Consider the following 27,727-nt stretch of genomic DNA (forward strand, 5'->3'; position numbering starts at 1 on the left):
TCTAGATCCCAGTAGCTTAGATTTCTTTTGATGAGGAAATCTTAAGACGCTAGTGTGAGACGCAGCATCTGATGAAATGAAAAATACGTCTAGAAAACGAGTGCGAAGTTTCATAAAAAAAAGGTGAAGCTTCATTATTAAGTGTCGCTGCCTAACCAATTAAAAAACTGAAGTAAGATCCAATTCTATACAATAACTTTTTACAATAAATTCTCTGACAGTAGAAGGGGTTTTTACTCAAAAACGAAGTATCGTACAAAAAACTTACGAGGACTTTTTCATCTCAAATTGAACGAGAAGTTCAAAAATTGATTTTATGTGAGAAAAATCCGTATGTGTATCATTTTTCTCTTCAAAAATATCATATATGAGTCAATTCCCATACTTAATACGCCACTGCTGAAGTTGAACGTTTCTTTTATTGAAAAATATAAACTTTAATCAACCGTTCCTGCTACCAAAGGTTACTACACTATCCTAATTTTAATTTTTTTTCAAAAACTTCAATACCTCGTACTTTCGCAACGAAACGTTTTTGGGCCTCAGTTTATTTAGCAACACATTACTTCTTCATGTAGATCGCATATCATTATCGCATATCATTAAGGAACACCCTGTATATTGATGGTAAAGTTTCGGAACTTCAAGATATTCGTAGAAAAGCAAATCACTCAATCGTTCCTAACTTTTGCAATTGTTGTCGGTCTTTCTTCAGACGCTTCATAACCGAATGAAATTCCAAATCGAATGTATTGTAATTTTAATTTTCAACCTTTGAGCACTTGTGGACTAGACTATAAGAGAAGTGTCTTCTGCTCTAACGGCATTCGACTGTTTCTGATAGCGTTTCGCGACGCTGGCACAACGCAACGGGGTCGAAACGTTATCCGCGACGAAAAGATATTTTCGGTAAGAGAATGACCAAAAGTCAGCACTGTCTAGGGACCCATTTCTCGGCACTTTCGTTTTCTCTTCGCACGTTTTGTGGACTTACATCACGCGATTTGGTCATTGTGTCGGGGGTAGAAGCGCATAAAGATGACAAAACCTCTCTTTAACTATGATGGGCTGCCCAGTTCAAGAAATAACAAGAGAATTGTAGATTGTGGGCATCCGACAACTCTATAATTCAAAATGAATGGTGGACGAAAGTTGAATTTACTATTATTGAGAGCCGTAGAAATAATTCCTGAGCAGAAGTAAATTTTATAGATACCATTCAAGGGTTATACCCCGGTGCACCACGTGCACCAATTCGATGTTGAAAAGCAAAATTCTGAAAACTATGGAATTGACCGCATTTTTGATAAATTGGACTCGTTGTACTGTGGATATTATATCTTGAAAGAGAGAAGTCAATGTAAACTCAAAAAATCTACATTTTAGGATTCATTTGTGAAATAATTCAAAATTAGACATTTTTCATAAATTATAATCAGTACCTATGCTAAAAATTGAACAATTTTCACAAATAAAATGTTTATTCTAGACACATTTTGACAAAACCATATCTTCTTCGAAAGTAATTATAATTAGATGCCTGTCACATTGTCAGGGCTTCTAACGAGTACCGGTTTTATGACCAATTAAAAGTTGAAATAGGTTGGTGAATGGAATCGTGAAACAAATACACACAAGTTCATCAAAGTATTCATTATCAATTATATAAATTTCTAGGAACATGTCATTCACTACTGTTTAATAAGAGTACTAGTTTTTTTCCAATAAAATGCGATCTGACGTGTCAACTATATAAATAGTTTCCAAAATTGAAATGTGAGATATATTTTCCGGTAACCCCATATTTGAAAAACAATTTGAGTATAAAAGGTTGGTGTAGGCGACATAGGAGTGCAAAATATGAATTCGTTAATATTGTTGCTTCATCTCTGAATGTTTTGTATTGGTTCTAGTTGTATTAGAATTGTTTTTGCAGAAAACTGTGACACAAATTACCCTAATGAAATATTCTCCAACTCCTGGTTAACCAATTGAAGCGAATTTAATGACTTGATTTCAAAATTAATCGTAAAAAACAATGATACTGCACTGTTTCAACTTGCTCTTCGGTCTATCACCGTGAACCATGAAAAAACTCAGTTGTCTTTGAGAAACAAAACTCTCAGCCTTTGGACCTCAATGACGTACTACCTAATGATGTGAAACAGTTAAACTGAAGTATCTTAAATATAAAAATAAATAAGATAGGTCAGGGAAATACTGACAAATGCACAAGCATTTGTTATACCGTTTCAATTTGAATAAGGCTATGGCTGTGATTCAATCAAATAAGCCGAATGAATGTTATTTACGAACTGTTATCGATGGGATGGATGGATTCAACCCATTCCGTGACAAAAAGTCGTAATTTCATAAATTAATTGAGTATTTTTTTCTTATAATGTTATCCGTATATGCTACTGGTCAACAAAGCCTGTCATCATATTTATTAAAAAATAATAAGAAGTTGAAGACGAGTGTAAAGTATACCTGGAGACACCTTATGAGTGAAATTTTATATCAATACCCTTTCGTATACTATGTTGTACAGCTTCTTTACGTTTTGATTTAAAAAAAAATTAGTTATGTTCATATATTCAAGTAGTTGTTTCAGATATTTTTTTTCTTATGGATTTTATCTGAGAGGATCTACACATCTTTGTAAAGAGTTTGTATTCATGCATTCTTCTCCATTCTTCTTCCTATATAATTTTGGAGAAATAGAAAGCCAAAACATTTACTTCCAAAAACTAAATCATACAAAATATAGAGAAGTAATTCAACTAGAAATTCTTTTAGTTTTTTTTTATTCTTCATATTATTTGTTTTTTCAACACAATTTTCATTTTATCTCTCGAAAATTGTATATGTTTGCAAGTTTTCTTCTCAAATTTTTTGGATATGTATTTTACTTTTGACTAACTCGTTCAATATTTCGATGGTACCTATTAGTCTTGGTTTTCTTAAATTTTCCACATAATCAAATAATAGGCTCACGTACAAAAAATATAGTTGATGCATTACTGAATATTAATATAGGTTAAATTGTTAGCTAGAGTTTGAAGATTAATATCCTAGAAAATTGTAGATTTTGAATCTATACTTGCTTTATCACAAACTGTCATGGATTCTCAAAATGTTTTCAAAAGCGGATAGAGTGTTTTGCAATGTCACGACTCAAATTATCTATACTGATGACGTCAACTAGATGGATGACACGCGTGTCTAGAAGAGTGCTACAGCTCAGGTGTATGGAAGGACTTTTGAATGGAAACACTAACAAAATAAACACTTAATTTTATATTTCCAGTACCTGTGAAACTGAGAACGACAATGGATTTAAATGGCCCACTAAAGTGAGTCAGTATCCGAATCTATTGTTGTTTACGAGACTTGAATTTGCATAACACTGAATAATCTTTCCAGATTCTCAAATCATTTAGGTGTACCATTTGAAATCACTGGTAAGACGAAGCCTAATTGCACTCGGCAAATATCCTATCCTTGGAAATTATTTGAAATTCAGGGAAGTCCTAATTTTGAATACCAGGTTTGTAACACTTTTTTGAAAAAACGGAAACTGAAGATAGATTTAGAAACTGAATACCGCCAAACGTAGTTTCGCAATATCCACGATCAAAGAACACTCTTGCCGTTGGGAACTTTTCCGAATTGTAAAGCACGTGCCCGATTCAAAGTATGAAAACCTCCGTTTCCCAGAGCTGAATTCAAATCGCTAATTAAAAAGAGCTCCAGCTACGCCACCGCATTCGAAAAAGCCTTCCTCTAACAGCTGTTTGACCCATTGACAAACAACCATATATTTTTTACAGCCATTTTTCATACGGCAAGCCTTTCCATCCGCTAATTCGCACACGCTGTACCATTTATCAGCATTGCGCGCAGAGTATCCGATTCTGGTTAAGCTTCGAAATTGTTACCGATCCACGTACGAATATATATAGGTCTCTTTCTCTCTGTATTTTATATTTCGCCATTTGGACTGTTTGATTTTGAATGGGTGCTATTGGCAGTTTATGTGTGAAAAATAAAGCTCCCGATATCATTTCTGGTCAGGAACGAAGGAACGGAGCACGTTGTGTGTTTCTATTATTTATTCTGCGGATTCCAGGTGGTTGTGCAGCATTAGTTTCGAGTCTATCGTGAGTGGTAGTTTCCCGATAGGCGAAGAGGGTGAATGAAAAACCTCAAATATATTGGTGAGGCTGGAAGAGGAACATTATAAATAGATTTACTTGTCGGATAATCCACCACATCAGTCACAATTTACGAGTATTCAGTCGAGTGTTCAACCATCTCTGAACGATTTATACATAAAACTTTTTTTTACTATAAATATTATAACCGATGTTCAATGCTGTTTGAACTGAACAATATCGTCATACATAAGATACTTTCCTCAAACAAACCATTTTGAATAAACTGCCAGTTTGATATAACTCTTGAACAAAACTATGTAGAAACTTACTCTTGCCTGAAATTTAAACTATTTCGAATATCTTCTATTATATATATATATATATATATATATATATATATATATATATATATATATATATATATATAGATTTTTGATCAATAACTGAAGGTAGTATATGGAAGGTAGGGACTAACGGTACTTTCAGTCAAACACGTTCAAAAAACAAACTTACTCTATTCCACAAATCGCCAAACTTTCGTCTCTGAATAGAGACTTCGTCAGGACAATAAAATGAAATACAATAGAAATGAACTGAAAACATGGACAATACCAGTAATCTGAGTTTTACAATTTAAAATTGAATATTGATGATAAAACATCACAAAATTAGTGTATTGATGTTAATAATGTCATTTTCTTTATATTTGTAATGTCATGTTCAAAGCTTACTGTAATGTCAAGAGTGACACAATCATTGAAAAGATTTCTATTTCATAAATGCTCATTGAATGAATTTTATACAATGTGATTTCTAGTAAATAATTGTTAATTATACTCAGATTTTTAAAGTCTGTTTTTTTGTTTATATTATTGGGAATTTTGTTGATAAGGACCATTTCGTCAAAAAGCCTTTTAGCTTTTTTTAATGTTATTTTTTATAATATCCTTTTTCCCTGGAATGAAAATTGTACATTTCTTGAGGAATGAATCATTATTATCATTACTGAAGTTTTTGTTCAAGTTGAAAGAAAGACTAGTTTTTGAAAAAACAATTTTTTTGGTTTTCACTTCTCCATCTTCATACAAAAAACTTTCAAAGGAACGAATAAAGCAATTAGGTTCAAAATAAACTGTTTACGAAGATCTGTAGATTAGGAATATAAGTTACAAACAAATTAGGCTCTACTATTGAGTCTTCAACTACCCTAAATATAACAAACCAAATTTTAAGTAAATCATCAGGTATGTTTCTCAAAAATTTGTATGAATTTATATGATGGAATTGGCCGATATTTAATGAAAATCCGTAACGCTTTCAGGTAACACTTCACTGTGAGATTTTCATTGAACAGTTTACAAAACCACTACACGTGTTTCGCTATATAATAGCTTTCTCGAGCGAGTTCAGAGTTCATATCGAACAGATATAAATGAGATGACAAAAATATGTCTAACTAACCACTTTGTAATATAAATATTGGATTTCATGTAAATCACTTTTCATCATTAAATTTTGTACTCAAACATTCGTAATAGAATTGAAACATATTATATTGTTCCAATTAACGATGCACAACGCGCATGAGTGAGTATTCAGGTGAAAATTAACTCACATAGGAAACTTTAAATTTCCAGGTGTAGTTCGAGAAATTTCTGACGGAAACACTGTAGTCGTAAAATACTCATCAGCACCTTTTAAGACAACGAAATGTCTTCAATTATTATGTTACGTATTGTTCTTGTATATAATGAATGTTTCAATTCCATAACACATATTTAGAGCATATTTCCGTTCCATTGAATGTTCATATTTGGAAGTAATACTAGAGTACTCAGTAATTACTTTCTTTCTTCTGAAGTTCCCCACTTTCTGTAAAATGAAAAAAATTCTCTCCTGAAATATACTCGCTCTTCGATTGAGATAAATAATACGAGGTTCGGCTATTAAATAACGAGAGACTGGTTACGAAAAAAGGTTTTATTATAAAAATTATTCTACATTCGAATGCTCCCCTTCAATATACTCCCCTCCCCTCATCGCACACCTTTCCATACGTTTTTTCCATTGATCAAAGCACAGCTGGAAGTCTTCTTCGGTGAGGGCCTTCAAGAGCTCTGCTGTTTTTTGCTTTACCGCTTCCATCGACTCAAATCGGGTCCCTTTCAAAGTAGATGTTATATTCGTAATCAAAAAAAAGTTGCACGGTGTCAAATCTGGCGAGTACGGCGCGTTTTCGAGCACTGGAGTACGTTTATCGGTCATCACAGATAGCGCGTTTTGGCAAGTGCGTTGTCCTGGCCCTCGTTCTCGCAGTGTTGCCAAAACTGACAAATAGAAAGTCTGGTTGACAGTCTGACCCTTTGGAACCCATTCAGTCATCACGATACCGTTCGAAAAGAACGATCAACATTGACTTGAATTTTTATTTGGACATCCTTGCTCTCTCGGCCCTCACTGAAGCGCTTACACCACTCAAAAACACGCGCACGAGTACAGAATTGTCCCCATAGGCCTCTTGCAACAATTTATAGCATTCAGTAGGAGTTTTTTTAATTCAACGAGAAATTTGAAATTGGTACGTTGCTCCGGTTTTTCGTCACACATGGTTTTTGGAACGATTAAAACCATGTCCGTTTCAAACCGCTACTGCACAAATACTATAATAGAGAAGACTTCCAAATACCCAACGCACTACTCGTTTTTCTCCACACCTCTAGGGACCCCTCTAGGAGCGCAGAGTCGTTATTTAATAGCCGGACCTCGTAATATGATAAAGTAAAATTGAGTTTCCTGATTTTTCATTTTCAAGTGGTATCAGATTTTACCATTCAGCACTTGGTTGTTTATCGAAACTAAGTTAAGAGTTCCGAATTAGATATTCCCTTTTGAATGAGTTGCCATCTCATAATGATTCAACAACAAAAATATTTCCCAGCACTCATTCAAATATTTGATTTTTCAAGATGGATCACAAAATTTTATCAATATTCAGTTGCAAAAATTCAATTCATTCTTCCGGAAATTCAGCGCTACTATCTTAATATCAGATCGAAACGTGCATCTTTCCATAACCTCCATAAAGGATCCGTTGTGAGAGAACCTAAAAAAGTTGTTATTGAATAAACTGTTATACATTTTCCGGTGCTTGCAGAAAAATAAGTGGAACACTCGAGCAGCTGTCAAAGGGCTTCTTAGGTGTCTGTGAACTGTGATACGAATAGAGAGGGCTTTGTGCGGAGCTGTCGGAGCAGAAATTACATGAAACAAAATATGTATATCGAAGACTGGATAAATATTTATTATAATGGCGTTTTATGATTCGGGAAAAATGCTCGTCAGATAGAGAGTCTGAATGATGTGTTTTCGTAGCAGCAAAGTTTTGTGTTTGTTTTGTGTGACAGGAGAAATTCAATTGAAACTGAAATTTAATTGAGAAAAATATTCACTATGATAGTTGTTAATAATCAACTACTAACCTGCCAAGGACTCAGACAAATAATAGTTCAAAGAGTTGAATACAAATACTTTCTATTTCAGGCAACTACTACTTTCTGTCTATACATGTCTGTAATGAGAGCATTTGAAATGTAGCTGTCACTATAATTGAGAAGCCTGGCGGAAAGCACAATCGTTCAGTTGAATTTTGATAAATTTCAAGAAAGTACTGTCCTCACAAATTAGGTTAGGTCTGAAGTGTGTGGGTCTATTCGACCCTCCACCGCAACCCGCAAGGGTTTATTATGGCTCTCACCTATTCACACTCGACCAAATAAACCCAGCTTCTTAACAAAGCCGATTAGTTTGTATGGTGAGTGGTTTTCGGGTCAGATGGTAAGAGTACGGCTCTACCGAAGTCTAAAAACCTGATTCGGTTCCCAGCCGAGCAGGCACAAAGTATATGCTCTGCTATTTCATCATTTTCCAAACAGAGGCGACACACACTGTCTTCCGACAGTCCGTGTGCGACAGTTACGTGTAAGAAGGCCTGTTAGACATCGTAGTTCATCCCTACTGTAGTCCAACAACTGTTTGGTATCAAGTTTCGAAGTGTAAATGAACGCCTTGGAGTGAGCCAATCCTGGAGGTTTCTGCCAGAAGTCCATAAATCTTTTTGCCATCCAGGTGTTCAATCTTTGTTTGGCAAAGCCTAAAGCGATGCCAATGACAGGTTCTGGTCCGATGAAGCTACTTGCAGCACCCTTCTTTGCAGGGGCAGCCTCATTGCCTTCCAGGCTAGTATCGCCAGGAATCCAGACCGGAGACAATCTGTTAAGTCTTCCTATCGAGGAGAGTCGTTTTTGGCAATTTGCTACCAATTTAGACGTTGCTCGGTAGGAGCTAAGAATGTGATAAAGATTTAAGTCACATATTTTACATTTCAAATAGGTTACCTAATTCGAATTATATTCAATTGTCTTTTCCACAATTCTACGTATAGAAACGTTACAGGTTCATTAAACTCATCTCGATCTAATTATGTATTACTGCAATCTTTTCAGTACATTGAACTGATTGCAGTTCAAATATATAACAATTAGATAAGTGATGAGCAACCAATTTTGTATAACCCCGATTCTGACGAGTGATTAGTGTGCATGTAGGTACTCTTCGATGTAAGATGTCAACTCGAATACGAATCAAAACGAAACCCTTGGTAATGACTTGTTTCAATTGAACTACCTGGAAAACCCAACACTTCATGACTGTCCGAGAATATTTTTATTGACTTATGTATGAGGTTGGATTCTTCTAATCTCTCCGCACACAATTCAATAGAGTAAATTTCCGCTTGAAATACAGTCGCACAGGTTCCTAGGCACGTTAATATCTCTATCCTGGGTATGCGACTGAAAACACCTGCACTAGAACTGGTAGGTGTTTTTGATTCATCTGTAAACCAACAACTATCTGCTCTTAATATTTCCTTCTCCCGGAGGATACAGTCCTGTCTACTAGGGAACAGTACTTTATGACGCAGTTCGTAGTTCACAGTTGGAGGCATAAAATCAGAGGTCATTTCCAGAATGTTATTACTTCCAGTGTCAGCCAACAGTCTGTTGCACTCTGCATTAAATTGATTTGTGCAACTGGCAATGTGCACAAGTCTGTATGCAGTCCATCTAGCCTCCCTTTCCAGAAAAAATGTCAGGAGGAGGTAGATCTAGAAGGATCTCCATGGCCGCTGACGGTGTGGTACTGATGGCACCACTGATAGCCAGACAAGCCTGTTTCTATGTGCCGTTTTCTGTAAAGCCTTCGGCCACCATAAGTGATCATTGGTCTGACAGTTATAACATAAATCTAATGGATTTGTTTGGGACCTAAACCCCAAATTTTACCACAAATCCTTCAACATGTCCATAGAGACAGTTTGGCTTTGTGTAAAACTTTTTCCAAGGAAGCGTTCCAGGTGAGTCTTTTATCAAGGACAATGCCAAGATATTTCACCTCCGTTCCAAATGGAATGACCTCACCATTTAGGGAAAGTGGTCCTAGATCGTCCAATTTTCTCCTCCTGGTGAAGGGGATTATCACAGTTCTGCTGGGGTTGATAGACACTGGTAAAAATTTTTCCACCGGTACCGGTGGCAATTTAATTACCGCCCATATTAGCGAGAAATTACTTTCATGTCTGATCTCACATTCCATGCGGAATATTATTTTGTAATTCTACCCCGAAGACAAGTGTGGAATTTTTCAGTGTAATTTTTCATTTTGAGTGTACTTTTGTGTTGAAATAAAACTTTATAGGGTAAATTTGCGATATAAATTTATATCGAGATATTACACTCTTGACAGAATTTTACAGTAGAAGTTTACACTCTTATATAATTTCACAGTGGAATTCAATACTCTGATAAAATTTTACGGTGTAATTTTTCATTTACGGGTTATATTACCTTGGGATATTCCGTTGTAAGAAAGTCCGTATTCAGAGTAGTTTTGAAGACAATGATACCTCAATCGGATATTGACTCTTGACTCTTAAGTGGCCATTTTTCCTCATGATTTAGATAATTGAATGCACAAGACATATCACACATTGATATATTAAAATATATATATATATATATATATATATATATATATATATATATATATATATATATATATATATATATATATATATACAAAATAAGTTCATATACATTCTTGAAATGAAATTCTACAAAACATTTTTTTTTATTTTCAAAAAAGTCAAATAACAGTACAAAATAAAAAAAACATTCTTCAAACTAACACATTTTCTTTCTTGCTCATGGTGGTATTATTCGGAAAGAGAAATGAAAGTAATATATCTTTTTCTTTTTTTCCTGAATTTCTGTTATTATCCTAAAAGAGAAATGAAATATCATCAAATGAATAGGTTTTGAAATCTAAAAACACAGTAAGTTGACGAACACACATTCCTAGAGAGAAACTACTACTAGTTTGACTTCAATATTAATATTTCTCAAAAATTTTTGATACATATTCAACCGTTTAAATAAAAAATTAGATTTTTCCAAATGTTTTCCAACATCTGAAATATAGCAAATATAGCTATAATGATATGGTATGAAGTGGTGAAGTGTTTTGTTCACCTCTTCAACAGAAACAAAAAGGTCCTAAAGTGTTTCTCGATTCCTTCAATTTTGAGTTCCAACTTGCCTCCCATCGCAAAAATGTTTTCAAGTTCAATAATAAGAATCACAAATCCTCAAATTTATCCAAAATTATGAGAGATACGAATAAAACGTTCAGATATTTTTTAGGTGAATGGAATTACGATTTAACATTGTCGATATTTGCAACCACCAATACGAAACTTTATTCCTCATCGAAATTCATTTTTAAAATGGATCGTGCATACGGCGTCACTGATGAGTCACGCCACTGCTATCGAGTATATCTCTTTTTCTCAATACCATTCAGTAATTATCACAAACATTTTCAAATATATGTTCTGTAATTATTTGAAAATCAGTTAAAATAATATATGTTGTACTATTCCATACAGTATGAAATAATTCGCGATGTGAGGTTAGGATATACTTGTAATAAAACAACACTCTATAATGCATAACGAGAAAACTCAATGAATTCATCTGTTTATTGGACTAGTTATTGAAATTCTACAAGAAATGTACTCACCTTCTTTACTTATTTTCACCAACAACAAAAATATTCTAATGCACACGTCAGACAAACCGATGCGCTTCTGTAGACAAGAATGAACAATACAATAATCACTCACAAATACAAGCGTAACTTTACATTCGATAAAGAGATGGCGAAAATTTACATTTCACTAAGAGGGAATACCCATCGTCCAGTTAGTAATTCTCTCCACATGGAATAATACGTTATGATTTCACACATATATTAGATGAATATTTAATTCTCAATGAAAAGTACATTGCCTACTGAAATTACGCTCGGGGATGTGAATTATTCAATAGAGAGAGTATATTTTCAATAAAACTGAAGTAATTTTTTTCGTTCGAAATGAAAATTCCGAGGTGAATTTCAATCATTTTTCCCGGTGGACATTTGCTCCCTCAGACATCAACTGTAAACAACGTCCAACGAGCTTTGGAGAATATTACAAGCTACCCCTCCCGACGTGGACCCTGCCAAGATGACAAGGTCATCTGCATAAGTTTACAGATCTACTTTTCTTATGTCGAGGGCATCAAGCAGACTATCCATCAGGAGCGACCACAGAAGGAAAGATAGTACCCCACCTTGATGGCAGCCCCTGGTAACCCTGAACCTAATTACACAAATTACAAATGATTTGAATGAATTTAATGATCTATGAATACGCGTTAGAACTAAACCTTTTAAAAACGGTACAATTAATTTGGTAGAAATTGAATTAACATGTGGTTTTTTTTTTCAGTAATACTGGCTGTAATAGAAAATTCAATCAGTATTGTTGTCAACGTTATAATCCTAGGAATATACTTTATGGCAAAGTTTTACATCCTTTTTCTGAAAGGTACTTTTCTCACAAGTTGGGAATGATTCTCCAAAATCCAAAATAATTAGTGAAGAACTAGAGGCCCTGAATGGCCTACAGAAAACCAACGCCATGAAGTTTCTACGTGCACAAAAAAGGAATAGTACTGCTTTGATTGGCATATAGGTATGTTTAAAAGCAAGAATATGTTCCAGATTGGAACATGTTCAATTGAAAGACCAAAAAAATCCTTTGTTCTGATTTCTATTAGTTTCTTATTTGTTACAACCGGTATCGGTTTGCTAAACCATTCTCAAGTTTACTTACGAATCATTCCAGCTGTGCAGTTATGTGTTTTTCTTAGCAAGTATTTAATATTTTAATCGCGGAACTTGAAAGTAAAAATAATTTTGGGTGTTTAATTTGAAAAAAAATGAGTTATTAATGCGTTACAACCATATACATACAACTTTAAGAAGTCTTTTGAGATTTGTTATATCAAATCATATTTTGAAGTGAATACTACTTTTTTTTCACTTTTAAACCGACTCAAAGATGTACGGCTATGGAGCAAGTACTTGAAAATGATTTATTGCTCCTCTGTTTGAGGATATAGACGATAAAACCTTTTTTGAGTTGATAAAAATATATAATTTTCAGTTTTTCACATTTTCTTACTAAAGTCATTTTTTAACATCTTATACAACTCTTATATATTAAAGAAATATTATTTCAAAGCATTCAATTATTTAATATAAAATAAAAGTAAGTGCTAGTTTTTTAACTCAGTCGACTGTAAAATTCATTAGCTTTATACAGTCCACATTCATCGAACAAAAATGTTATTTTTGATTTTTTGATTTCCGTCTACGCCAAGCTTACGCTCTCCGTAATCCTCCCCACAACCCCGATTCCGCAGAAGCGGGATCTTCTCCAAAGTGATGTTTGACGTTCGATGTCAAACAGTGCACCTTTCAACCCGCGGAACGTCTCTAATCTTCTTTGGAATGCGGGCATACAGGGAGCGAGCCGGATTACTAGATCAACGGATTCTCCCGACACGAGGAAGCGGCTTAGGGAGAGTTACGGTTTGTTTCGGTGTGCGACTAAATTAAGAAATATGACGCCGCGGTGCCGAACCGTGTAGCGTTATTGTGTCGAAGGAATTAATTGACGTTCATTGATAAACTTCGGGAAGGGTCGGAAAATTTGAGGTGGCTGGCCGAAACAGGAATGGGAAACATGGGGAGTTTAGGAATTTATGAGTGGATAATAATTTACCGGGAGAAAATGATATCAGTTCCATGTACTCTCTCTTCTCAAACCGGAAAAGACGATACAAAATTTACCTAATTACCCTACTAATGAAAATAAAACATTCACAACTGACTTGAAGTATAATATTTCCACTTTATCCGGTAATGCTCCCTATTAGTGGGTCTATGTTTTTTGGAAAAGAAAAGTTTTGGAGAAAAGGTTCTCTCGAAACAGATACTTTGGTATAAACGTTGAATTACAAAAAAAATACTTTCGAAACGTATACTTTTATATATATATATATATATATATATATATATATATATATATATATATATATATATATATATATACATACATATATATATATATATATATATATATATATATATATATATATATAAAGTTTATATGCTCAATTTATTGTTTTAACTCATTTTTTTACTGTTAGTATGAATTGTAATATTTTCGATGGCAAAAAAACCAACAACTCAATAAATTATAGTCCCGAAGAAACTTCCCATTAGAAGCGAAAGCTTGGCAAAGTAGAACAGGGATTTGATTTTTAATTTTTTGACTGAGAGACCCCGTTAATCAATTTTGCTGTATATATATATATATATATATATATATATATATATATATATATATATATATATATATATATATATATATATATATAATTCAATTGCAATTGCAGTCAATTGCAAAGATGGACAACAACTGGTTACCAAAAATGAAAAACTTCACATATACACGGTGTTACCAACAGGAGTTAACCGCACATTTGTGGTTTCAATTAGACGACCAAGCATTCCCAAGCATCATCTAACATCAGCACGTAGGCAGCTATAGATACCTGCGTGACTTCCGGGTCCAGGATATGAATACAGAGATATAGATGTTATTGAGTACGTATGATATAAATCTATAAATCAAAAGGGGAAATTATATCATGATTTATATCATACACACTCAATAACATCTATATCTCTGTTTTCAGAGACCCGGAAGGCACGCAGGTAGCTATAGCTGCCTACGTGGTGATGTTAGATAATGCCTGGGAATGCTATGTCTTCTAATTGAAACCACAAATGTGCGGTTAGCTCCTGTTGCTGACACCGTGCATATGTGAAATTTTTCATTTTTGGTTACCAGTTGTTGTCCATATTTGCAATTGGCTGCACCGCGGTGCTGAGGCCAATAGCCAGAAACACGTGTCCGCGGTTTGCCTCCATTTTTTGAGTGTTCTGTCCACGAATTTTCCCTTTTGATTTATATCATACACACTCAATAACATCTATATATATATATATATATATATATATATATATATATATATATATATATATATATATATACGGCAAAATAGATTAACAGGGTATCTCAGTCAAAAAATCAAAAATCAAACTCTGCTTTACTTTGCCAAGCTTTCGCTTCTAATGGGAAGTTTCTTCAGGGATTCATTCATTCACAGGATTCCTACACAATATGCCACATGAATGAGGTAAAATGACGGATGACGGAACACCGTCATCCTCACTGGTGAACATCCAATGTTTCGCCGTGAGACACTTGCCTTATCAGCAATTCAGTACCAAATCTGGATAACATTATAAAAAAACTCAATTCGTTCATAAAATTACTACTTTATGTCACGGAATGAGTTCAATCTACACATGTCATCGATGACAGTACGTAATGACATTCATTCGCTTATTTGATTGAATCCCAGCCAAAGGAATCTTGTTTAAATTGAAAAGAGTATATTTTTAGAAGAGGTCAATATAGGAAGTGGATACAGATGGCTCTGACTCTGTGGTGGAATAAATAATATTAAGGTTACACTTGTCATCTTTGACATGTTGTTGTATTGTGTATTACTAATAAGTATTTCCTTTCGAAAATAAACGAAGAAAGATTTCCATTGCAACCGAATGAGAATGTACTTTACTTTGATTTGATTACAAGTCAAATTCAAGTCAAGTAGTTCCGTTGGATCTGTCAAGTCAAGTAGTAAAATATTATTTATATTATATAGTTAGACTTTCAGCAATGCATATTTCTTTTCTTTAACTTGCCATGGAAGTGGAGGGTAAAAAGGTAAAACGTATGTTCTTGTAAGATCGTTCTCTTGATCTCTTTTCGTTACAGTATGGACCTCTATGAGATTCAATATAACTACTCACTTAAAACTAATTATAGTGAAAATAATACAACATTTCCATACACATACATTAATTTATAGCTTCTGATGACGCCAACTTAGTTGGTGAAATTGGTCAATTGTATACTTCATTTCAATAAAATATGAATCCATCAAGTAACTCAATTTACGAAGGTTCATTAACTTTGGTCATGAACACTGGCAATTGCACAATCGAACGGCGCAAAAGTCGACAAGTGCACGCGAATGCCCCAAAACCATCAAGGTAACATTCGAAGTACTTTCTTGGCTCCCATAAAAATGATTAACGCCCGAATTATTTGACGTCTCGTGAAATATCGCCGCAATAAATATTTAAGTAATCGCGTCGCCATTAGGTTCGCGTCAAATGCAGCCCTGAAACATAAGGACCGAGCATGCGATATTTTTGGAAAGAAAGCATTTCCCCCGAACAGAAATGCACCGGCATTTACGCCAAATCAAACAAAATAATCGGCTCACTGCGCCGGAAGGCCTTTTGCGGGGGTCGAGAAAGAGGATTTCAGATGTGGGATTGCAGAAGTGGGAAAGACCAAGGGCTCGGTATGGATATGGATGTGTCTGGTAACGCTTTGTGGGATTTTCGTAGTGGCTTTATCCCCGCGGAAAAAAATTATTAGGTATTCACATCACTGAACATACATTCAGGGAAGAAGATTTCCAGAAGTTGAAAGAATCGTTAATGATCAGGGACAGGGAAGTTAGGCAAGTTTTTATAAATCACACATTATTGCAAATGATTTGTAACTTTATATCGATGAACAGAAAAAAATCAGTATAACCTCATACATTTTTTCTACTGACAAAAGCTCCAAAATGTATGAAAAAATTATGTTGTTATTCAAAACCTGCTGATTTTCTCTAAAAACTAGTGTTATTTTCCGGACAGTTATGAGATGGGAATTCGAGGAAAAAGCAAAGACGTCAGGTCCACCTTTTTTTGTATCTGAAACTGGATATCGTTGGCACGGTTAGAATTTGAACAGTTTGGATCGTAGTTTGGACAATCTCTTTTCTTTGAAACATTGCTAATCTACAAGAATATTCATAATTAAGTTTGTAGTCACCTTCATCCTCAGGAAAAATAGCAAATTCGTAAAGACTCTATGTTGTCTTAGAAAATTGTGTTATCTTTAATTTATTCAATGTGTTGAAATCAAATTAAATTTTCTCATAACATTAGTAACAGGAATGAATGAATATATCTATTTTTATACAGACATTAATGTGTAAAGGTAAAGCATCAATACAACATTATTAATACGTGAAATATACGAATTACAACTAGTGAGTAAAATAAAATGTAATCCTTAGAATGAAAATATTTTTTTCAATTCGTTAAATTACACATGTATAAACAAACATTTATACAAACATGCATACCATTATACATTGATGGACACATCCCATACTTATGTAGAAGCTCACACTAGACCCTTGTACTAATGCAAAGTAAGCAAAAAAAAATTCAACACACCAGTGTGTACATTGAATGATATTGAACATATCGGTACGTAACTTCTGATAGTTATTCATAATGTAGTCATTTTTGACATTAAAATATAGTTGTATTGTGAAGTAGTGTCCAATCAAAATCGTTTTAAACCTTCAGTTTTATATAATTGAGTGTATATGTTGGGGTGATCTTTCATGAAATGTTTTTAAAATTGTTCGAATTGGTTTAATGTACATTTTTTTCTAATACAGGTAAATTAATTGAATCTGTATTATTTGTTTAGTTGTGATTTAACTGACACTCAATTTTAAATTCTGTTTTATAATTATTTGGATGTTTTTGGTTCCCTTGAGATATGTTTTATCTGAAAAAGCCTGCGATATGACAAAATGTGCAATAAGATTTTTTTATTGAAAATAATTGAATACTTTCGACAGTGGTTTTTACCATTTTTCTACTAAGAAATATTTTTTTTGTGATATCAACGCTAATAATTTCGAAACCCTGAATTAGCTATGAACTATGGAATATTGTATAAAATTTTTATTCTCTGGCATGTTCAAACGTAAATTATTTACTGTTGATTATTTGATGCATGGAGAGACAATTCTTTAGAATTATGTTTGAAAAATCTTTAAACAACAGAATATGTTAACAGTCAGTGCGTCATTATTTTTCTCAAAGAAAGGGTAGTGGTGATATCAACTTTTATTATCAGTTTTATATTTCAAGAAACCTTAAATGAAAAATAATCATAATTTTGAAAAAATATTGAAAAGTCACTCCAGTTTTGTTAAAAAATACGTTTTTCTGTTAACCACCTGTCGCCCATGTCACTCAATTAAAAAAAAATAGTAGTGGCTTCTCGGCGTCGAGTAAGCGACACTACTGTTTTTCTTATTAAAATGATACGTAAACGTTGCCCAACCTTGATACTTTTTCCGGTTCAAAAGTTGAGAAGGGAGAATGACTTTCAGGTCTACACTGTATAATATGATCATAAATATTATGACTTTACAAAATTGTGTAAATATTATAGTGAAAAATTGTATGAATATTTTTAGGTTTCTACTACACCATTTTGATACAAAAAAATGTGGGAATCTTCCAAAAATTAATCACTCCTAAAAATATAACCCCTTCAATTCAAATGTATAAATATTATAGTGGAAAATTGTATAAATATAAATGGAAAACGACCCCCAAAATCCCAATACTATTGACCTGATTTATCTTGATTTATCTGTACCAATTCATGTGTTAGGAGAACTCGTTAGGGAAAAACACGAAGGATTCTTTAGGTTTTTAATCACACCCGTTAGGATAAAGAATTGAAACACTTGTGTAATCCACTAATCCCGAGTGGAACCCAAGACCAGATGCCGAGCAACAAACTCCTTCCAAAGAAAAAAGACAAAACGCACCCTTTTCATACCCTCAATTTCGCCCTTATGCCGGAGTCAGAAGAGGAGAAAGTGCCATGCCGAGAGATGGCCTTTTTATCATGTTCCATCCAGAAAAAAACCGGCGCCGGATAAAGAGGGTCTCTCCTGATAAGGAAGTATCTGGAAGCTTTATCAATTCTTTTTTGCGTCTTCGGCCGCAATCTGGTCGATTGTTTTTGTGGGAGTTTTCGTTATCCTTTAAGCGTCCCAATTAATAATTTAATCGAAAAGCGTTGCGCCTTTGTTTTTTAATACGGCCAAGCGAGCGTGGATGCTGCAGGATTAAAGAAAGCCGGGATGTTCTGTGCGAATTGAAGGATTATTTATTTTGTCAAAATATTTGCAGATTAATTTGCGACTCCTGAAAATAACCATGACTTTGATAAAAATATATCTATTGCGATAAAAAAAAGTTAGTTCATAGTTGAAAATTCAAACATCAAATACAAACACGTGATTTGTATTATCAGAAGAAAACGTGATTATTTTTTGTGTTCCTAGCATTGAGGGGAGTGAATGTTTCCGAAAAAAATTATTTGTTTGTTCAAGCGGTTCTTAAGATTTTAATTCACTTTTATGTTTTCAATTTTCAAGAAAAATTTTATTGGGAAAAGCGAAGACATTTGTTTTATGTATAATAAATAGTAATGTAATCAAAAACTTGTAAGGGTGAACATCTGTAACTTTGGCACTTGACCAACCTGGCAATTCATACCAAAAGTTTTCATCAAAACATGGTTTCAGAATGAAATATATTTTTTGAAAATTACACAGTTGAAAAGGGTTAGCTTCGAGAAGCAATTTTAAAGTACTTTTTAATGGTGTTTCACGAATAGGAAGGTTGACTTTCAAATTTCTGGAGTAGGGGTTCAAGAGGCAGAGATTGTGAGTTTTTTTCAATTTCAAGGTACGTTTTCTATTGATAAATTTTATAATTGACACAGTTCAGTACACATTCATAAGCAGAAAAAGATCATATTTCGGATCATGGGTAACCGATCTTATTACATTAAGAAATATTGTTCAAAAAAATAATTGTTTTTCATCGGTATTGTGATAGCTTGAATTCCACCTAAATAACTATCAAATTCCCTCACGATATATCTGTATCAATTTCTGTTAGCAGCAACTGAGTGTTATTATTATACTTAGCAACACCTCACACAATGGGGCATCTCCTTATTATGGCAGACTGGATAACAATTATCCAATACGGTGGATACGCAGACGTGGTTCCTAAGAATAGCCTGCTAGATCATCCGATTTGACCTCTTCGAATTTTTTTTTTTAGGGATTCCTGAAATATGAAGAATCTATACATTACCTACACAACACCAGTCGATTCCAACACTCATAGATAGATAAAGAGGTCTTTGCAGAGAATTACTCTAGATACATTCCGTAATGCAAAAAATTAATTTGTGTCCTCTCGGCGACGAGTGATGCCACACTATTGTTTTTGTAAGCACACTTTCGAAAATTGGTGGAAGTAATTTGCGTTTTTGAATGTTGTGTCTGCTAAAATGCTCCCTGCAGAGCTCAAATGTCAGCTACTACCAATTGGTATTGTTAATAAATACGAAGCGTCGCGTCATAACTCATATCCCAAATGTGTGATATTCCTTACGTTTATGCTTTTCTAAAATGAGCTCCAACATAAAATTCTATTTTTTGATGTTTTATAATATCTCTCGATTCGATAAACTAAAGTTTGAAAGAAAAGATTGTCTTCAAGTTTTATAAAAACAGCAATTAGGGTCTTCATTTCAAATAACCATCAATATTAATATGTAATGAATGGAAAAGGGCCTGAGGCAGAGTCCTGAGGAACCCCTGATGTTGCAGATGATTTTCATTACGACTGAGTTTTATTCGAGGATTTATTAATAACTGAGCTATTTGAGGAAATCTGCATGTACACAGAGATGATTTTGTCGTTGATGAAATTGGTGAATCTACCAATGATGCCTTTCCTTAAGTTGTCACATGTATTGAGATTAGTAGGACTGAATTTATAAAAAAAATTGAATTTACTTTATGTATCTTTTCACTTTATGTATCTTTTGATTTTTCTCATTAGAGAATGACAACTTATTTTTTGGAACCGCTATAATAGTTTATTTAGGGTTGAATAAAATAAATCTCTACGTTTTTCTCACACATAGTCAGTGGGCATACGCCCTTCGTGGTATTAGCCTGGGGAGTAGATGTTTTCTGATAGGTGGCAGTCCATTAACCTACAGTGTAGGGAGCTGAGACTGGCCTGAACGAATTGTTTTAGATGATTTCAATCTCTATGTGTTCATATCTCAACTTGAAAGTTACTTCTTTTTCAACATCTAGAGTGATATTTTGTCATTTTCTTCAAAACTTTGATAATAACTCAGCTAAACAAATAAGGATACATTACCATGGATTTAAGATATTCAAAGACATGTTAATATATGTTGTTCAGATTTTCATAACCTTATTAAAGCTACTCTCGATGCTAAGGCTTCAGAAACCATTTGTCCCATTAAATTGCATTGATTCAGCTTTTAAATGATATGTAGCTTTCTCTCGAAATCGCTAATTGGCATGAAAACTATACTTTTCAGGAGTTTATGCGATTTGACGAACGTCATTGTCATAGACAATGACGTCATTGTCATAGACACTGACAGGCTAATTTTATATCTTAACACTTATTACAAATAAATCCTAGCTAAACATATTTTTGGACATAGATTTCCTTTTTTTAAGACGCTTTTATTAGCTTCACCTGTATGTATGTATGTTTGTTTGTTTGTAACTCCAGAATTATCGACATTATTGCTTGATCTATTCGCGGGTAGATGGCGCTGTACGTAACCTCCTTGATATAATTCGAACTCACTTTACATGTATTTCTTCATTTGAAAAAAGTATATTTTTATCATTATTTTATCAGGCTTTTATCAGCTTCACCTGTATGTATGTATGTTTGTTTGTTTCTAACTCTCCTTTTCATTTCATATTTATTCCCGTTTGAATGCTCGGAATCTGTATTTGCGAGAATTATCGACATTATTGATTGATCTATTCGCGGGCAGATGGCGCTGTACGTAACCTTCTTGATATAATTCGAACTCACTTTACATGTATTTCTTCATTTGAAAAAAGTTTTTTTTTATCAACACGCGCGCCTGCTGCCTTATTTGTAACCCTCTTTTGCACTCCTACTGGCTTCCTTTGGCTTGGTAGCTGATTTTCAGGCTCCCTCTGCATAATCGGAAAAAATCAATGGTCATTTTTCTAAACAATATACGGCTGATTGATCCCAAAGTTTAGATAAAATAAATATAGTTTAAAAAGACTAAAAAACACGCTTTTATAGCATTCGAAAATAAATAATGAGAAATAAATATAGTTTTTTTTAAACTACACTTATTAAAAACTATACTGAAACAACAAATGTAGTTTTTTCACTTGTACCTATAATCTACAGGTTTTTTGCCAACAATATGGCTCTTGAAAGTTTCTGTCAGATATTATTGGAAAATCGACTCAGTGTCTCTTCGATGGGCCACTCTATATAACTGTTGTATGTCTATTATCTTCATCGTACCTTCGATATCTAGTCAATAGAAACTTCATCTGTATTAAAGGTAACAAGAATCTAAACGTTATCTCTCAAACTTATCTTTCAGCGATTGCACGGTTTCCGGTCACTATAAGACACAAAACGTTTTTGTAAATGCTTTCACTTGTGTCAAGTCAACAGATTCCTTTTCCAGATAAGGATAAGCTTCTTGTTAGTCTAATTGCAAGATAAAACTTAATTGAATTGAGAAAGAATTGAATGAGTTTGGAGATAATAAAAAGGTAAACATATCTTCAGTCACTTTATACGAGCAGACAAATATTGTGAGTTACGCCATTTCTTTATCAAGATGCTATAATCAGTGAATAGGACTTTGAAATATGTGAGACCTCACTTCCGTTTAGTTAATAAACATTTGTTTGGTGTGACTCTCTTTTCGATAAAAGAAAAATATTTATTTTTCTTGGTGGAATAGTCGATATGGTGCACTTATAAAAAAATTGTTTCTCAAAATGTCCGCCGACTTTCAATTCTGGTTGAGAGCATCAGACACAGAAGCAATCACAAAATTATTTTAAACTTATATTAATTTTAAGAAACTGTTCGAAATTGATAATAGCTATCGATTAATCAATATAAAAATTGTAGTTCTTCCTGAAATCGCGAAATAAACATCACTTTACATCCAACATCTATGTTTAGTATTATACAAAGGAAACAACAGTCGGACACGTGAAAAATTTGTTAGGCAGAAAGTCTAGATGTTGATAGTATCTAATTTTTCTATTTCAATTTAATGACAAGTTCAATTTTTGCAGCGGAATGTCTAACGATGCGAAGTTCATTGGTAATGCTGATGATGATATTGATGTATAATAATTACGATTTCGCCATTTTCTATAAAACTTCATATACTAATATATATACCAAGGCGATGTGGTAACGATTGCAGTGCCCAAGTTGTTGTTCCTGTTGATCTAAAGGCTACCACAGTAGTAGACAAAACGTCATGCATAAAAACCTGCAGACCATGGCCAAAAAACCCTGAAAATAGCTTTCACACAAACAATACTTATGTTTTACATTACAAAATATTTCATTTTCAGATTTTCATTTTTGTTGAAATGAATTTTGTATCATAAAACAAATTTCTATAAACGTGGGTTACGATGTGAACATACGTTCACATACATACATTTTACCTAAAATATTACAGAAAAATTCGTTGAAACACATTAATTCATAATGAAAAAAAGAGAAATGAAACTTTCTATGTTTTTTACCACTTTTTGTAACTAACGTTACTGCAGTTTCTTCCTATACGGACATTTTCAATAAAGTAACAATAAAGTAACAATGGTTTATTACATTAGCCCTTATATACAACCCCTGTAGGTACTAATAGAGGTACTTGGCTGGATTGAGTACCTGAATTTACAGCATCAACAAATATGATTTACGTAGTCAGAGATGAACTAAAGATGTATGAACTTCTGAAGTGATACGTGGGTTTTTGTCCCAACTTTTATATTGGGTGAACGGAGAGAAGTTTCAACAAATAAATTAGGGAGGGCGAAAAAAGTTTTTCAAAATAGAAAGATTAATTCAACATCTGCCAACAATCTTTAGGGTGCGATGCATGAGTTCAATCATAAATACGTTCAATCACAAATGAGTAAATTTGGAAGAGAATATAAAACAATATATATTTTGGAGATATTTAGAGATCAACAAATTGAAAATTCAGAACTACTGCTCAGTGACCACTCATCATTGACTTGGTTCCCTATGTGGCTTGGGAAGTTATTAACATAACCTACCCAGAACACAATGACCGTAATATTACATGCCGTTGACACAAAAAACAGTATGTGTACTTCAGATTTAGTATCTCTTGTATCTGTTTAAAATCTGTTTTTCCGTTAACCAGCTGTCGCACCCCTACGAACGACAACCCTCAGGAGTCGAAACTTTCAACGTGTGATTCCTAACACGGGTTGGACGATAGCAAGTGAAAATCGATCGTTCAGCCTGGGGCTTGAACCACCGACTTACACATCGGTCAATTCGAACCGCCGGCTACCGGACAGTTCGACGTAAAATTTTTCAACAATTTTGTATACTGCCAAGTGAATATTTTCATCAAATATCTGTCACCACTTTTAATAAAACTAACTTATATACTACACTGAAAAAATAATGCTCTGAATAACTATAGACTAGATGATTTAGAATAGACTTATTTGCTTGATGGGTGATCAAATGACGCAAACAACTTTGATAGTCTAGAACACAGACAAGTTCTTTCAACGAACTTTCCCACCATGACCAAACATTCGGAGTTCATTATTCCAAACGAATATAAACTACAGCGAATTAAACGTAACGTTAGTCGCCACTTTCACACAGGTATCGCTCTCAGGACACTAGAGATTTTTTCACAGCGTTTATGCTAGAACAAAGTTCTTAAAAATTAGATATGGTTGAACTATAGCATCACGATGTATTTTTTTAAATTTTTGATGTGAATTCTGAATGTTTCCCAGTTTGTCTGAAAATTAAAAGCTTCTAAAGGAATGCATGCCCGAATGAAATCAAGAGTTTTAGGTGAACATAACCTTGAAACGCGTTTTGTAAGACTTGTTATCAGATAGTATCTCGATGAATCTGAACAAAAAACCAGTACATAAACTTTTTCTACTCTAATGAGTGGTTCGAACTGATACAGCGATACGAGTTACAATCAGATAGACCTTATTTATTAGATAAAATGGATTGCATAGTATACGAGGGTTAATATCAATCAACGTGTTGAATACATTCCTACAGCTCAATTAGTAGTAATGCATGTAATTTATAGTTGAATGAAAAAACTATCAATCTACCAGTATTATAATATTATCTTACATTGAGATACGTATAATATTTTCTTAAAAGCTCAACAACACTGAGAAGTCACTTCTCTCCTTCAATTTTTTATAGGCGTATAACAAAGAAGACTTTGATGCTCTTGAACGTTAATGAGAATTTGACATTAACGTTTATACTTTTTCTGATGTGAACAAAAACTTTGTTTTAAAATACAATTTGTGAGTCAAGATAATTGTTAGGCGCAAATGTTCTTGGGTAAATATTTTATTCGATGATACAGGAACACAACTGTATTATTATTTCAGTATCGCTTTATTCCTGTACTTCAAACATGCCACATGTTCATTTCATTTTCTCTTCACTCGCTTCTGAACTGAACTGTAATTTTTGGAATAATGGAAGAATCTCGAACTGTGTTCGTATACATTCTTCAATTATTCCAGTGTATTTTCAACTCTCCCAGTTCATTTCGTCATTTCTGGAACACCCTGAATGGTGCTTATTATCACCTAAAGAATAATCTCAAGCTCCAATAAGTAAAAGCGAGAATAAATTTACCTCACAGTGCAAAATAGATATTTACCGCCTTTTTCTATTCTGCACCTTTGAAAGCGCGTTTCCAATGATCCGTACTGTAACACCGTACATGTTCAGCTCGTTACGAGATTAGGTACAAGGTTCGATTCCTGAAGCATTTTGAGTTTCGACCGTACCGATCATTCCGAAAAGTAACCGAACGAGGTACGAAATAACGCCGCATGAAATAGTGGTTCGGCTGGTAGGCGCGTGTCCATATGAGCCAATGGCTCATAACGTAACACCGTGCATGTTCGGCTTGTTGCAAGATGACACGGTTCGCCCAACTGGATACGCCGTACACGAGGAGACTGAAATGGGTCAGTGTGTTATCAGGGTGAGTATCTGAATGAACAAGTAAAAAAGGCGTCCTCACTTCAATTTTTAATGGACGACTGATTGTTGGGCACACTTTTTTAGTCCAATACCATCAGTCATGCTTAACAAGTTAACCGTTGCGATCCCCACCTTTGTTGAATACATTATTTTTGCTTCTCAGGAGTAGTCCGACTTTTCCATTGTCTGACTCGCATTGCTTGAAGTACTATCTATAAGTCTTAGGTTACCGTTATATAACTCTATTTTGTTCAGAAATCTTTTAAACTTAATATGTACAGTGAGCTGGGACAGTGTCTTGATTTTTTCTCAGAAGTTTCCTTCATAGAGATTTTTTCTAAGTATATTTTCCCAGTATTCTTTTTGTTTCTTCTTGAGTGTTTCCTATCCATTTTCATACCCATAATTTTATTATCACAGTACAGTTGGTACCTACAAGGCCATATAATCACCACTCATCAGCTGTTTCGTTTTCTGTCATTCCTGAGTGTTCTGCCAGTCAATTTATTCTGGGTAGTAGATTGAGAATAGAACAGTCATCTGTAGACGCCTTTTATATAAATTTATGTCGAAAATACTTTTATTTCAAGGAAAATATATTATGTGAATGTTTTCTTTTGAGTTACCATTTTAAATAATATACAGGTAAATATTATATCGATAAATCAAAGAAAACTCGATCAAACCCTCGTATAATACAAAATATGATTCACAATTCGACAAGCCATATTCATGAGATCGGAACTATCTGAAGGTATAATTAATAACGAATTAGCATTAACCGATTAAAAGTTATCGAAACAGGTGTCTATGTTATAGAAAAACACTCTGATGTGTTAATGTCGATGACTGTGGGAAGTATCATGTGGCAATAGTAGGAAATGTAGGATGTAACTTTCTTTCATCGAAATAAGTTTTATAATAGAATGAATATTAATTTATTTAAAACAGAGACTAAGGAAATCGAACGGTGAACATGCTTGTTCGAATACAACTAACCAAGCCATATTTTAATGAATGGGTGCCGATCGAGAAGTAACTCAAGATTATTTGGACATGTGGGAGAGTATAACCTTCTTGGAGATTATCGGTAGATGATACTTTGTTTTTTATTACATAAACAGTCCGAGAGGCCTGGTGAAATAATTGAAATTGAAACTTCAGTTTCAGTTTAGGTGAAGTATTGAAAGAATGTGGAATTCTTGAGCTAATAAATATATTGTTGTAACTGAAAATTACGTTAAAAAGATGAATTTGAAAGAAATAGAAAATCGTTGTGAACAACATAATAACTGGAATTCTAAAGACATTTGATTTAGAAAAATTTGATATTTGGTATAGATTTTATTTTTCACCAAGAAATATATTGAAAACTATGATAGACACTTTTTATTTAGAAGAGCATCCACTAGAATATATCTTGTGGATCTAACCCTTAACTCCGTAACGACTGGTATAAATAAAATAATGTTACTTATAAGGCAAGTGGACAGCTACGGCCCTGTCAATCGTCAGTAGTTTCCTTGAATAAATAAATTCAATTAATTGATGTAACTGATACTGATTGGTTTTCATATTTATGTTTATTATAGATCCCGGACAGTTATTTGGAATGCATCGGACGAACTAATGGAACACAATACGAGGTAGAACAGACAGTTCTGAGTCATGATAAGCAAACGCGGTGGACTAAGATAAATGGGTCTATTAAAAAATCCAAACATAAAGAAGACATTGCAAAAAGGTTGCAATCACAATAAAAAAAAAGTTTGGAAGATGTTGGTTGCCCTTTAACGGTTGTATATATTTTCCAATCAATATTTTATTGTGATATTTCACACATTAATTCAACATCAATTTGGTTATAGAACTACAAGCACAATCATTTATTTAAAAAAAAAGGATAGTAA

The 27,727-nt window shown here is 33.7% G+C and overlaps 1 long non-coding RNA gene across 1 annotated transcript; it reads left to right on the forward strand.

The window, feature by feature from the left end:
• The first annotated feature begins 3,351 nt into the window (after positions 1–3,351).
• LOC141481496 (uncharacterized) lies at positions 3,352–27,689 on the forward strand. The gene is made up of 3 exons (XR_012465020.1): positions 3,352–3,550; positions 12,049–12,294; positions 27,410–27,689. It is a non-coding gene; the product is annotated as an uncharacterized lncRNA (long non-coding RNA).
• The last annotated feature ends 38 nt before the right edge of the window (positions 27,690–27,727 follow it).

This window comes from Leptinotarsa decemlineata, unplaced genomic scaffold (genome assembly GCF_025532065.1).
Source record: "Leptinotarsa decemlineata unplaced genomic scaffold, Ldec_3_MD MMD2_tig00000199_RagTag_RagTag, whole genome shotgun sequence".
Taxonomy (NCBI): domain Eukaryota; kingdom Metazoa; phylum Arthropoda; class Insecta; order Coleoptera; family Chrysomelidae; genus Leptinotarsa; species Leptinotarsa decemlineata.